At 39.0% G+C, this 12,882-nt stretch overlaps 1 long non-coding RNA gene across 1 annotated transcript; it reads right to left on the reverse strand.

Moving 5' to 3' along the window:
• Positions 1–563: 563 nt before the first annotated feature.
• Positions 564–11,409, reverse strand: LOC117431950 (uncharacterized). Its single transcript, XR_004548741.2, has 3 exons — positions 11,256–11,409; positions 6,532–6,709; positions 564–5,412 (listed from the first exon to the last, which is right to left on the reverse strand). It is a non-coding gene; the product is annotated as an uncharacterized LOC117431950 (long non-coding RNA).
• Positions 11,410–12,882: the final 1,473 nt, after the last annotated feature.

The raw sequence follows: 12,882 nt of genomic DNA on the forward strand, positions 1-12,882 counted from the left end.
GCTTGCGAGAATGCCTTTGTCTATTCATCCAGAGGGTTTAGTGCATGAGAAAGGTGAAGGCTTGACTGCATTTAACAATGATTAGTAACCCATTAAGTGCCATTGTTCTCATTTGAGGACAGAATACTTTGTCATTTTTGGAGCATTTAGCTGGCATCTACCTTGTTAGTCTAAATGTAACTGTTAATTCTACAAATGTAGCCCTTCGGGTGCTTTTATGATGCCTCAATATACAATAAGAAACTGAAGCCTGAAATGGTCAATTTCTTGGTGTTTTCCTACCCACAGTAATGATAAAGCTGAGCTTCATAGTTGGTGTCTAACTTGACTGTCCTCAAAATAGGACACAGCAGTTTGTAGCCAAAACAAAGAATGTACATGTTTTTCTGTGAAGAAATATTGATTTGGAATTTATCAAATTACATAAATACAGCTTGTGCTGTGGTTTTTTCAAATAAAAAATGAATGTGGTACTGTGGCAAAGTGGTGAGTGAATACAGGTGAGTGCAGTGCAGAGCGAATATAAAAGACAGACAATGGTTTCCAGGTGCAAGGGTGTTTATTGATTTAATTAACAATGTCCAGAGCCTTCTGGCAAATGCCTGTAAATAATAATGTTGGAGTGATACAGCGGCGTGTATCACTCGGTATTTGTAATTCCCAGGGTTTGACCCATAACCAAAAAGTCCAGTTTTACACACCAACACTAAACACAAAACACAAACACAGTTCTTAGTGATAGTGAATTTCGTACAATGTGGTGACAAGTGTGTTCTTTTTTTTCCAAATTAGCATAAAAGCCTTCGTCAGACTTATTTACAGACTAGAAATGTATTTCTAAACCAAGTATGGTAACTATGGATACCCACTGTACACTTTGAGAAAATGCTAAGAATTTTAGACAGCCCCTAATGGAAAACGTGTCTAGACTTGAGATTTACAGTTGTCACTGCCATATTGGAGCAGGGAGCTGATTCAATCAATTTTTTTACATAGTTTTTTTACTCTCTGTGTAATATAAAAATAACTTGTGTATTCCTCGTACTCTGGAAATTGCCCGTAATCGTCATGCATATTAGTTTGTACTCGTTGCTCGGCACAGGCCTAATAAGCAGACAACACAACATAACAAATATTTTTTTTGCGAATATCAGAAAACTACAAAAAAATAAAGCAAGGCAAAGGAATAATCTCACCCGAATAGCTGGTCCTCTCAAGACAGAAATGAAAAGGAAAATGTTGAGAGTTGGCTGCTCAGGCACTTCCTCTTATAGGCTTCCTGTGATGGAGGTGGCTTGTTCAGCCAACCCAGTTAAAGCTTTGGTATATACCACGAACGCAGCAACGAGATTCTGGCACTTCTTCAGTTTCCAGCAAACTGATCGTATCCTTAATCCCTGCAATCTTTGTTTCAGAAACATTACATTAGGATTTTCCATGCAGTTTTCATAGAATACTATTATTATACTAAGCAGTATCTCAGCATTCTGTATTCGTAGATTTTTCAATGGCGTACAGGCCTAACTGCGTCACTTTACATATTTAGCAAGTCTAAAAAGACATTCTACACATAATGTTTTTTGCATTGCTATCCAGCAGTACCTGGAAGCATGGGTGTTAGGCTTAATATTTATCAGCTACTTTAAATGATACATATGCTGGACCAGCTATTCTGATATTAAAGAGAAAACACAACCCACATCCTTCTCACTTACAGGAGCTGGGGAGTGCTGACCTTGGTCTTGGCTTCACACTGTATGTGTGTCTCTCATTTAGGTAGTCGCTTTGACACATAAGAGTCCCTCCCTTTGCAGAGGTATCAAAATCGCTTGCAGTTAACATGTAAATAAAAAAGACAAGGCCAAATCGAAATGCACTGAAGGGCAAAAGTGTTTTAATCAAAATCAGGAGCAAACATGTTTAGGGTCATCAAAACCGGGTTCATCATGGCCTCACAGTATAACAGCAGGATGAACTGAATACACATGAGTCAAAAAATAAAATACTGTTAGTAAAATGGCAAACTGATGACAGGCTTGTGAGAGTTATAATGCTAATATGGGGTAAGCAAATTGGTTTAAAAGCCTGGGTTATTACCCCATTGAGTCGGGTTTAGATTGGAAGTAGGCCATCAAAACCAGTGGCTGTAAAGGTATTGAGCTGGTTATCCAATTGCTGGATACTGGTATCTTTGTGATATATTGTGCCTTCTGCCTGTGTAACATGCACCATATTGGTGGTTTTACAGACTTCTAGAATGTATGCACATTCAACAGCTACAAGATGTAATATTCACAGTTCAGTGCTTTCCATTTGTAACTCCGGCTTGCACAGGTACATTTCTCACAAAGCAGACCGAGTGCATTTCAATTGGAAACTGTGATGGGGCTTGCAGCCACCTGGGTGTTGATGCTTATGTGGGGAAATTGTAATCATGTGGACTCACAATCGGCAGCACTGGAATCAAGCTCCATCATCACATTTCCTGTCACAGGTGACACAGAAGCTGCTTTTCATTCTCCAACCAGCCAGCCTCCAGCAGTTTATAAGACAACTGTAGTATGGAAGGTAGGCCCAGGATAAAGCGACTGCCAGGTTCAAGTGCTTTGTATCAGTTCAAGGTGTACTGTTAACAGTAGATATTTTAAAGCTGTTTTGTGTACTCATACAACATTTAAAAGTGTTGTTATTAATGTTGTATGTGTAAAATCAAAAGGTGATAAAGTTAGTATTTTTAACACTAACTTTAGTAAACTACACCGTACTATTTACAATTCAGACATAGATTGACCGATTGACATAGGGAACAGACATAGATTGGCCAATTGACATAGGAAACAACTCACACAATTGAAAGGTAAAATAACATTTTGATGCAACAAAAAAAAGATATACTTAAATAAACTCTTCATGTAAGAAAGCAAACAAATGATTAGTGGCCAATATCTCTGAGGTTAGTTTAAAGAGTCACTTTTTTCTTCTTGGATGCTTGCTATCATTCAGAATGGTTCTTATTGCATTTATATGCCACCTGAATTGCATCACTCCTGGATTATAAACACAGATACATGTTTGATGTAATCCAGGGTGAATCCCCAGTGCTGTAAAGCGTGCTAAAATGCACATTAGGTCTCTCAATCAAAATCCTTAAATGTTAATGAACATGAAAGCCCAGTCTTTTCATTTCAGAGTCAGAAATGTACATTTTAAACTCCAGTTCGGGTGGAAGGACTGCACCTCTATATACATTATCTGAGCCGTTATAATGAAGCTAGCAGTAATTACAATATTTAGTTTGATTTTGTTAGTGTACGTATATTATTTTGTACCTTAACAGCTCCCGTAGCTAGAGAGAGGAGAGAGAATGCTGGGAGAAAAGGAGGAGGAGCTTGTTGTGCAGGAGATGTGGTGGAGTGCAGATTGCTTTCTACTGCTTCCCTTTACTTTTATTATTTTCTTACTCTAATCCTACCACAGTTTATATACTATCTGCTGGCCAATTAATTTGTGTGTTTCTGCTATTGCTAAGCCTGTATATTGGAGTCACTGTTTAATAAAACCTGACCAAGACTGTAAGCAAGATCAAGCGCCTGGCCTGCTTCATACATGACCTTTCAGCCAATCGGAAACAATATAAATATAAATGGAACTGTCACTTAAAATGCCTCTTTTCATTGTCTACAGGGAACTATAGGGGGCCTATTGTCTCATCCTAACAGCCAGGTGATGGCTCCTCAAACCAAGTGGGCTAGGGGCCAAATCTCCCATCTTGTAACATACACCATAATCATTAAATAAATACCATTCATTACAAATTGTGTGCTGTGGGGGTTTGTCCTAGCTGAACTGCTGGAATGCACTTTCTGCCACTTCCAGTTTTAGTTCTGCCCACTTCTGGTGACATCATGGATTATTGTTAAAGTCCTACTCTGTGAGAACCAATACAATTTATTTGGTTAAGAGGAAGTACTGAAGTGTAATGTATGTAGTGTATATTAGGAGATTCACTTGCATGCAGCGCCACGGCTGATTTACTGTTGTTACTCACAGGACTACTCATTCCAAAGTGCTTCTCTCTGTAACACAGATATCCCTTTCCAATCCTGTATTCCGCTACAAGCCTAAATGCTAACAAGTGATTTACCATATGGATTCCCTGGATTACAATAATGCTGGTTTTAAATTTGCCTTGTAAATAGTTTTTATGTGTTTCCAGAATGGTATATTCCAGGGGAGGGGATAGGAGGTGGGGTGTATATATCCTGACTGGAAAAACTGTGAAATTCTTGAAAGCTAGAGCCCCCTTACTACCCTTTGTCTATTGCTTTTGTTTATTGTATTGCTTTTTAGATGGCAAAAACACAGTCCCAGGTGTTACAAAGTTGTTACAGTGCTAACAAAATCCTCCGAGACGAAAGGCAGAGGAACGGCATTAATCAACATCTGCAACCTTCATAAACAGACAAACAGGATTGCAAGGAGGCAAGTTCAGCAGCAAACTCCAGCACTCAGTAGCATCTGTCTCCCTGCTGTCCCCTGATCAATACTCTACCTCCTGCTCCCATATATCACTTCACTGCAGCAGAAGCTGTTAGTTTTATTTTTACAATTTCTCTACCTGTGTGTGACAGAAGAAGTGTTCTTGTAGTTTTCCCTGTGTCTATGGAAAGGTGTCGTATGTCATTCTCTAAGTCATTAGTGGTTCTATTCTTCATTCCTAATGCCAGCTGAATGGAGGTGTTCTATAGCTCTGTGACTGACTGAGATTGTTTTTCCTTTTCAATTGCAGTGGGATTGCAGTGCTAATTCTATTTCTTTTGGTCTCCTAGGATTTTTTAATTGCACAGAGAAAAAAAGTAACAAAACATTTCTTTATCGTCATCGATATTAGTGATGGGGAAATAGCTTTTAAGAATTGGAAACGTGTTGTCTTTCCGAAAGGAGACTCCACCCATCAATCACATACGTTACCAATTGAACCAGTTAAATAGGTCTCTCTGTCCACAAACCCCTGTCGTTTCTTTGTTTGGTTCGCTTACCTGGCACTATGTATTCGACTCCTTGATCTGAAAGTCGCATTTCGGCTCCTGAGAGCCCAGCAACTCCGAGCCTCAAGAGAATGTCTCGGCTGTCTCTTCAACGCGCTTACACCAATAAAAAGAGGAAATATCAGTCATGGAAAATTCCTCAGCTTCTCAATACCCTGTTCTCCAGGAACATTTCTTACAGCGCTGGTGTTTCCTGTGAGGATCTCATCAATCTGATGCATCAACCTCCAAGTCTCTGTTCCCATCTCCAGTTGTCGATGCCTCCACCGTTCAAGCTCCCCAGTCCGGGTCGGATTTACCCGACATCATCCTAAACTTCCCCATTCATGCCAGCTCCGTCTCCAATGCAGACATCCTCCAAGCCCTGCAAACGATTCAAGCTTCAGTCTCCGTGCTGGATAAATGTCTCTCTTACCTTGAACACCATCCCTTACCTCTCAGTCCTTCTGCATCTTTCATTGCCACTCCATCTCAGCTTCACGCTGCCGCGCCCTATTCAAACTCACTCATTACCAGCCCTTCTTTTACTCTTTCTACAGCAGTAGCCAGCTCCGATTCCCACAACCCAGCTTCCTTGCTGCCCAGACCAGCCTTAGTCTCCAGCAAACTGTGGACTCAAATTCAAGAAGGTAGGGACATAAATCTAATTCTAGCTACTTTGTTGCCACTCCGCCGGCCTTAGAGCTTTCACTTGTATGATTTTCAGCTCCAGCTTCCACAAAACTAACCTCTGCCCCCTTTCAGCCCAGTCCACTTTAAACCAGCAAATGCATTCCCATGTTTCGCCGGAAGTTCCAAGCTGTAGTTCTTTCCAACCACACTTTTCAGTTAATTTACCTCGCCAGTCACAGGTTCCTTCACTGCTCATTTACCCAGACCAATCTAACGAGACAAATTTGTAATCACTTTAATGAGAAAGTCTGTGCATATTCCCCATGTACTTTTCTCCACATCTGTAGTTTCTGCAGCGATAGCCACAGCAAATGCGTCTGTCCCAGACCCGCCCGCACTGCGTATGCGCAGAAATGACTTCCGTCCATCCCCATCAATATAGTAGCGCTGGTGGTCACCCTCATACATCACCCAGATAGAGTTTTTGTAATTATTTCAGGTCTCAATGATGTTTTCCCCACTGGTATCTTAACTCCTCCCTCTGTTTCCCACATTTGCTGTAACCTAAGATCTGCTCTAAACGATCCCGATTCTGTTGATATTTTGCTCAAGAAAGAAACTTCCAAAGGTTTCATAATCGGCCCATTTCCCAACCCCCTTCCCATCATTCCATATTAGTCCACTGGGGGTCGCAATTCGCAAATGTTCAGGCAAGAAAAGGCTTAAAATCCTTTCAGGACAGAACATTTTGTACTAAACACAAACTCCTCTCTCTATGTTAATATCAATGCAGGATGCCGGGCCGATATCAACCTATAGTCCCACCTCCTCTCCAACTGGAACGGCATTTCCTTATTCTACAATGACTTACCTAACTCTGCAGACTCTCTCAGTCTCTATACCGATGCTGCCCCCTCTCAGGGCTTCGGTGGTATCTCAGGTTCCAAGTGGTTCGACGGGAATTGGCCTCCCGAGATCTAGTCCCTTCCTTCCACAGAGCAATCTTCAACGTTGTTTGAATTGTATCCTATTATTGTTGCGGCCGTAATCTGGGGGCATAAATGGTCAAAAAAGATCATAACATTTAATTGCGACAACCCCTCTACAGTAGCTATTATCAACAAGGGCAGATCCTCTTCCCCTGCAATCATGAAGCTCATGAGAAAGCTCACCTGGGTTTCAGTGCTGGGGAACTTTAGAATCCAAACAAATCATGTCCCGGGTTCAAAAAACATAATCGCTGACTCTCTCTCATTTTAATTTTCAGAAATTCCATGCACTGTTTTCAGGATTACCCCCTACCGCATCCATGTTCAGAGTTCAAGGACCTCATGCTGTACTCGATCAAACATCTCCCAACATCCAGATCTCTGAATCCGCAGTTAATCTCATGAAACAATCAGTCTCACAAAGCACCAGAGCTGCTTATAATACAGGGTGGCAGTCTTGCATCAAATATTGGCATCCACATTCATCATAAATACATTGTCAAATACATCGGGCAGCGTCATAGCTCCTTGAACTAGGCAGGACCAAAAACTAAACTCTATGTTTTGGGGGAAGGTGGTCAAGTGCCACTTGTCCTGCCCGCTGGCATAGGGGCAGCTATTGAGCGCCAACACAGAAAAACTCTGTAGAACAGCCAGGTGGTACTGTAGGCAGTAGGCACAGCTTGTGTAGTGAGCTGCTTCAGCTTCTAGAGGTGCTGATGATAATGCATAGCTCTGAAGCCTGACAGCCTGTGAGTATCTGTGTCTGTTTTTTTTGTGAGTGGTTAACAACAATAATAGGCTCTTTTATATTAGGTACAGAACATGTTCACATTACAGTCAACATTCTTCAGTACAAATTATTGAGTGTATTATAATGCGGGGATATATGGAGGCTGTCTGTCTGTCCAGCAGTTTATACGACATCCAGTTCTGCTGAAACTTGATAAAGACATTCCTTAGCACAGGTTCTTTATAGTGTAATAATCTGGGGTGCAAGGAGGCTGACCACACACTTGAGAACCCCAATACTGATGCCACTTGCTAAGGACATTGTTTAGCTTAAACATGGAGTCTAAAGCAATCCTTGCAGCTACACACTGTTTATTCATTTATTAGGCAGTACAGCTTAGCTGTTTGACCGTCTTGTATTTCAGTGTTTATTGACACTAGATGTGCAGATAGCACTTACAGCACAGTTGCAAATTTCCTCACAGTACTCTTTTTTAAACACACTGAACTGAACTCCACTCAACTCCACTCCACTCCCGTAGTACACCTTCCACTTCCACTTCCCCTACCCCACCCCCAATCATTCTATTGTATCCTGGTGTTCAGTTTCTGTAACTATCCCCTGGTGGTCAACCCATTGTCATTGCTGTTCCTATGGAAACAGCTCTTTTCATCCTTAAGCTTACATACATCCTGTCTGTAACTCTGCCACAATATGCATTTTTTCAATTAATTAATTAATTTATTTATTTATAGTTTTATATAACCACAGAAACAGTAGATCCTGAAGGTATAGTCATGAAGAGTGTACAAACATTGTGGGAGAAAGTAAACTGACATCAGAGAAAGAGATGAGGAAGAAGTGAAAGAGATTCGTATGTCATTTTCACCATTTATTTTAAATGCATTTCAATTGAAACGGGAATGACTGGAAATACATTGGATTATTAAATATTTCTTTCTTAAACTCCCACTTTAGCAAACCCACGCAGCTTCTCTCCAGGTTTTCAATCCTAAACCTGTCATTAAAGATAAAGGATGCTGTTATGAATATCATAATTTTATTAGATGTAGAAATTATTGCTCCACTGAAACACTAATCAATACCCTCCACACAGCAAGACAGCGATGGTTATTAATATTTCAGAAGTACGCTTGTGTAATGTTTCCCCTTCTCTTTTTATATTTCATGGTGTGAAAGATATTAAGCACTTGTGCCTGTCAGATGATTTATTATTGTAAAACAAAAAAGCAAAGTCTATTAATGTCACCTCATTCAATAGGTAATTAGTTACACAGTAGCAAATACTTTTTTTCTTTTTTAAATTACTACTTGTCAGAAATTCTCGAACATTGAAAGCCTGTTAGCCTTCCTGGAGTGAACTAAGCGGACAGGAACCTGAAAGAGAAAACGCTGCTTGTATTATTTTTAAAGAAGTTTATATACACTGACTGCTTAGGAGTGGACCGCCTACCACTATAATTGGAGCTTATCCTAGTTCACAGAAAAATAACTTCGTTGTTATGGATATTGCATTTTAAAATCCACGGGTTTAATCAGGCATGTAATTAACAGTAAAAATGTTTCCAAAGTCATGTTACCGACTACAAGACCAGCTGTGTTAGTATAGCGCTAGTCATTGAGGAAAAAAAGAGTTTCCTTTACTTGGAAAAAAATCTGCGCTACATATAAATCTCCATGTAACTTTACAGGGGAGGAGAAACTATTTCATACAAAGATGAACAAACAGCAATTAAAGATGCAGCAACACAAGCAGTCAGCACATGTCATGCATATGTTCATTGGAATGCAAAGGCAAACAGTCCACCAGGTTATTCATTTACATTTAGTTAGGGTAAGCATGGACTGACAAAATGTTTCTTTCAGACAAAACAAAATGTATAGGCCAATTGTATATGCTAAGTATGGTGCAAAAACAGATTTAACGTTTTCTGTGATATTTTGCACGACCGTGAATTATGTTGGGGCCTATTAAAAAAAAAGTTTTGCACAGTATTTTTAGTTTTGCACAGTACTTTTAGTTTTGCACAGTACTTTTAGTTTTGCACAGTATTTTTAGTTTTGCACAGTACTTTTAGTTTTGCACAGTACTTTTAGTTTTGCACAGTATTTTTAGTTTTGCACAGTACTTTTAGTTTTGCACAGTATTTTTAGTTTTGCACAGTATTTTTAGTTTTGCACAGTACTTTTAGTTTTGCACAGTATTTTTAGTTTTGCACAGTACTTTTAGTTTTGCACAGTACTTTTAGTTTTGCACAGTACTTTTTGCAGTTTTCTATGCATTCATCATTCTTTATCAAGTTTTTTTTTTGCATTTTTATAACAAATAAGTATATGCCGAAATAAAATGTAATAAATAAATAAGCAATTAATTAACCAATGGGTTTTCATCACAATGAAGGGGAGGGGGAGGTGATATCACGCTGTATAGTCTTGGCTAGCAATCCTGTAAGAGACTGTGATTGGTGGATCACAGGGATAGTAGGAAGAAATCTCCAGAAAGTTTGTCAGTCTGTATCAGGGAAAGCTGCAGCTCTCCTTTAAAAAATTCAAACCATTTGTTTTGTGTGGAAAAACTAAAGTCCTTGACTTCATCCCCCTGGTTTGTGTGTAGAAGCCTTGCTTGCGTCAACACTTTTTTCTTTTTCTAGTGAGCCATAGTCCATTTATGAGGTAGGACTCAGCAGTGTCTGTTTTATTAAAAAATAATAAAGTATAATGCTTTGAGTTGTATTGATTTTCGCTGTTCATTAAAGGCACTACACAATATGGAACCCCAGTCCATCCGGTAGTTTGACAGTCATTGAGCTTTCCTGTGGCCATATTTTCAAAGTCTTTACTCCAGTCTTTAATGGACTTCTTTATTTTGAAAGAGGTAAAACACCTGTTCATTTTACACAACTAGAACCCAACAACTAAGGCATATGTGTGAAGTTTTCTCAAACACTTTAAAGTAGTTTGGTTTTTCATTTTGTAACATTAACATGATTTTTTTTTTCTCCTTTCAAAAACTGGGAGAAAACGCTTTGAAAAAAAGGCCCGCTGTTTAACACTCTTTAGTGTCCGCAATTATAATGAAACATTTTAAATGAAAACTATGTGCGTCACATTTTCACATTTTAAATATTTGCATACAGGTGTTTGTGGAATATTCCCTGCATATAAGTGTATTGCAATTGTCTGGAATACATGCTACAAGATTTTCTTTTTGAATTTGTTAGCTAAACTCTAAAGATAGACAGATTGAGTTTTTTAAATGTATTTTCTAAAATGTTTTTGTAAAATTTTCAAGGTAAAGCTTTGTACTTTGTTTTCCCATGCAAAACTAGACAGATAGCTAACAACTGAGTCTTCAATAAAACTCCCAAGGCGTGACTTTTCTTGAACGAATATATTGAAAACATTTATGTTGTGAAACTGCAAAATACAGAAAAGAATATACTTTAGTATTCAATTCACATTGACATACTGTAGCTGTACATTATACATTTCAAGTTGAAGTTGCATAAATACAAAGCACGTGCCAAGGTACCATGTGTCTGGCATGACGCCAAACCAAATAGATAATTACCATATGAGTAGCAACTAGCCAACTCCTTTCATTACTCTAATAATGTGCAAACACCTCTGTACAATAACAGAGCATATTACACTAGAAACAGTAACAAAACTATAGTATAGTATGTTTTACAATTCGCTTACATGACGCACGAGCAAACTAATACAGCTGACGGCATACATGAAAGGCAAGGCAATTTGCGTCAGTAAATGTAACCAACTAACATTGATAAGTAAGCAATTCTATCAATAACAATATTATCATCACTAGCAATATGCTTGAATTGAACTTACAAACAAATATTTTCCGAGGCTGAAGCGTGACAAGAAATAGCTGCACTGAAAGAGCTGCACCGTAGCGTTGTTTTTAGCTGCTTGGCTGCGTGCAGAATGACTACTCAACTCTACTTCCTGTTTTCGTGCAGTGTTTCCAGTACCAGAAAGCTCCACTAGGGGGCGATAAACACCATGGAACACAATGAAAGTCAATCTTAACCATTATAATAAAATAATCTGTTGCCTTCTAGCAGGATGGCAGCACAACTTCTCTACTCACTGAATCACCATTACTTCCCATACAAATTAATTAAAAAGCCACAATCACTAATGTCTTCAGACTGTGTTTGTAAAACATTGCTGCATATAGGTCACAAATGTAGGAGTAAACATTTTTATTTGTTTTTTGTTGTTCTGTGGGTAAGCGATGAGAACTGAGTCCCTTACTTGTTACGTTGACTATAATTGGTTTAGATGAACAACTGTGCTGAAACTATAATTGTGTTTTATGATTATATAATTCCATTAAGTGTCTAATTGAAGTGTAGTTTCCCTCCACTCTGCACTGGCTAATTAAAACAGGTCCCAAACAATCCGCTTTGCCTTGCGAGGGAATAGACAAATTAATTAAACAGGACTCAGTGCCAACTATATAAGCGGCTTGTGTTTTTCTTTCTAAAATCTGTTGTTTTCCAATTAGTTTCTATGTGCATCTAGCCTTAGGATCCAAATCAGCAGTTTTACAGAGAGATTGCCTTGATTATCTATTCAATAGACCCCTAAAGTTACAACCACAGCAGGGATGGATATATTAATAATCCCAAAAACTGCCATGCATTTTTATTTTATTTCAATTTTTTTTTATTTTAAACCAATTGTACCCTTGATTTAAAATGCCCACCACAGCAGCAATCCATGTATCTATCTGGAACACTGTAAAGGAAAGCAGCCTCACGCTGTGAAGCCAGTCGCCTCTTCACACACTGAACCTAAGAAACAGATTCTACCAAGCTACTGAACCCTGAGGGAAGGGCCCAGCCCGGGAAGTATCTGCCTGGAAATGTGGGGAAGCTGACCAGTCAGTTAGAGGAGGCTGTGTGGTCCAGTGGTTAAAGAAAAGGGCTTGTAACCAGGTAGTTCCCGGTTCATATCCCACCTCAGCCACTGACTCATTGTGTGACCCTGAACAAGTCACTTAACCTCCTTGTGCTCCATCTTTCGGGTGAGATGTAGTTGTAAGTGACTCTGCATCTGATGCATAGTTCACACACCCTAGTCTCGCCTTTCAAAATAATATGTGGCTAACAACATTTGGTCTTCAAAAAGCAAACAGTAGACTGGAGGTCATGCTGGAACTGAAGCCTTTTTTAAAGTGTTTTTGCAACAAAGGATGAGCTATAAACCATCAATAAAAGAGACCAAAATCAATACAATAAGAACCTTTTTTAATTGCAGAAATACAGACTGTTTTGGATGTGGGTGCCTTCTCTACACTACCCTTATGAATAGAAATTACGTGATCTATTAAGAAACTGTATCCTTTAAAAGAGCTGCTAACAGTTCTTAGCAGACATTAAACATGTTGTTAACACTGTTGTTAGTGAAAATATGTTTATTCCATGAAAAAACTTGTGATTCTGCTGGC

The sequence above is a fragment of the Acipenser ruthenus genome, chromosome 27 (genome assembly GCF_902713425.1).
Source record: "Acipenser ruthenus chromosome 27, fAciRut3.2 maternal haplotype, whole genome shotgun sequence".
In the NCBI taxonomy this organism is placed as follows: Eukaryota; Metazoa; Chordata; class Actinopteri; order Acipenseriformes; family Acipenseridae; genus Acipenser; species Acipenser ruthenus.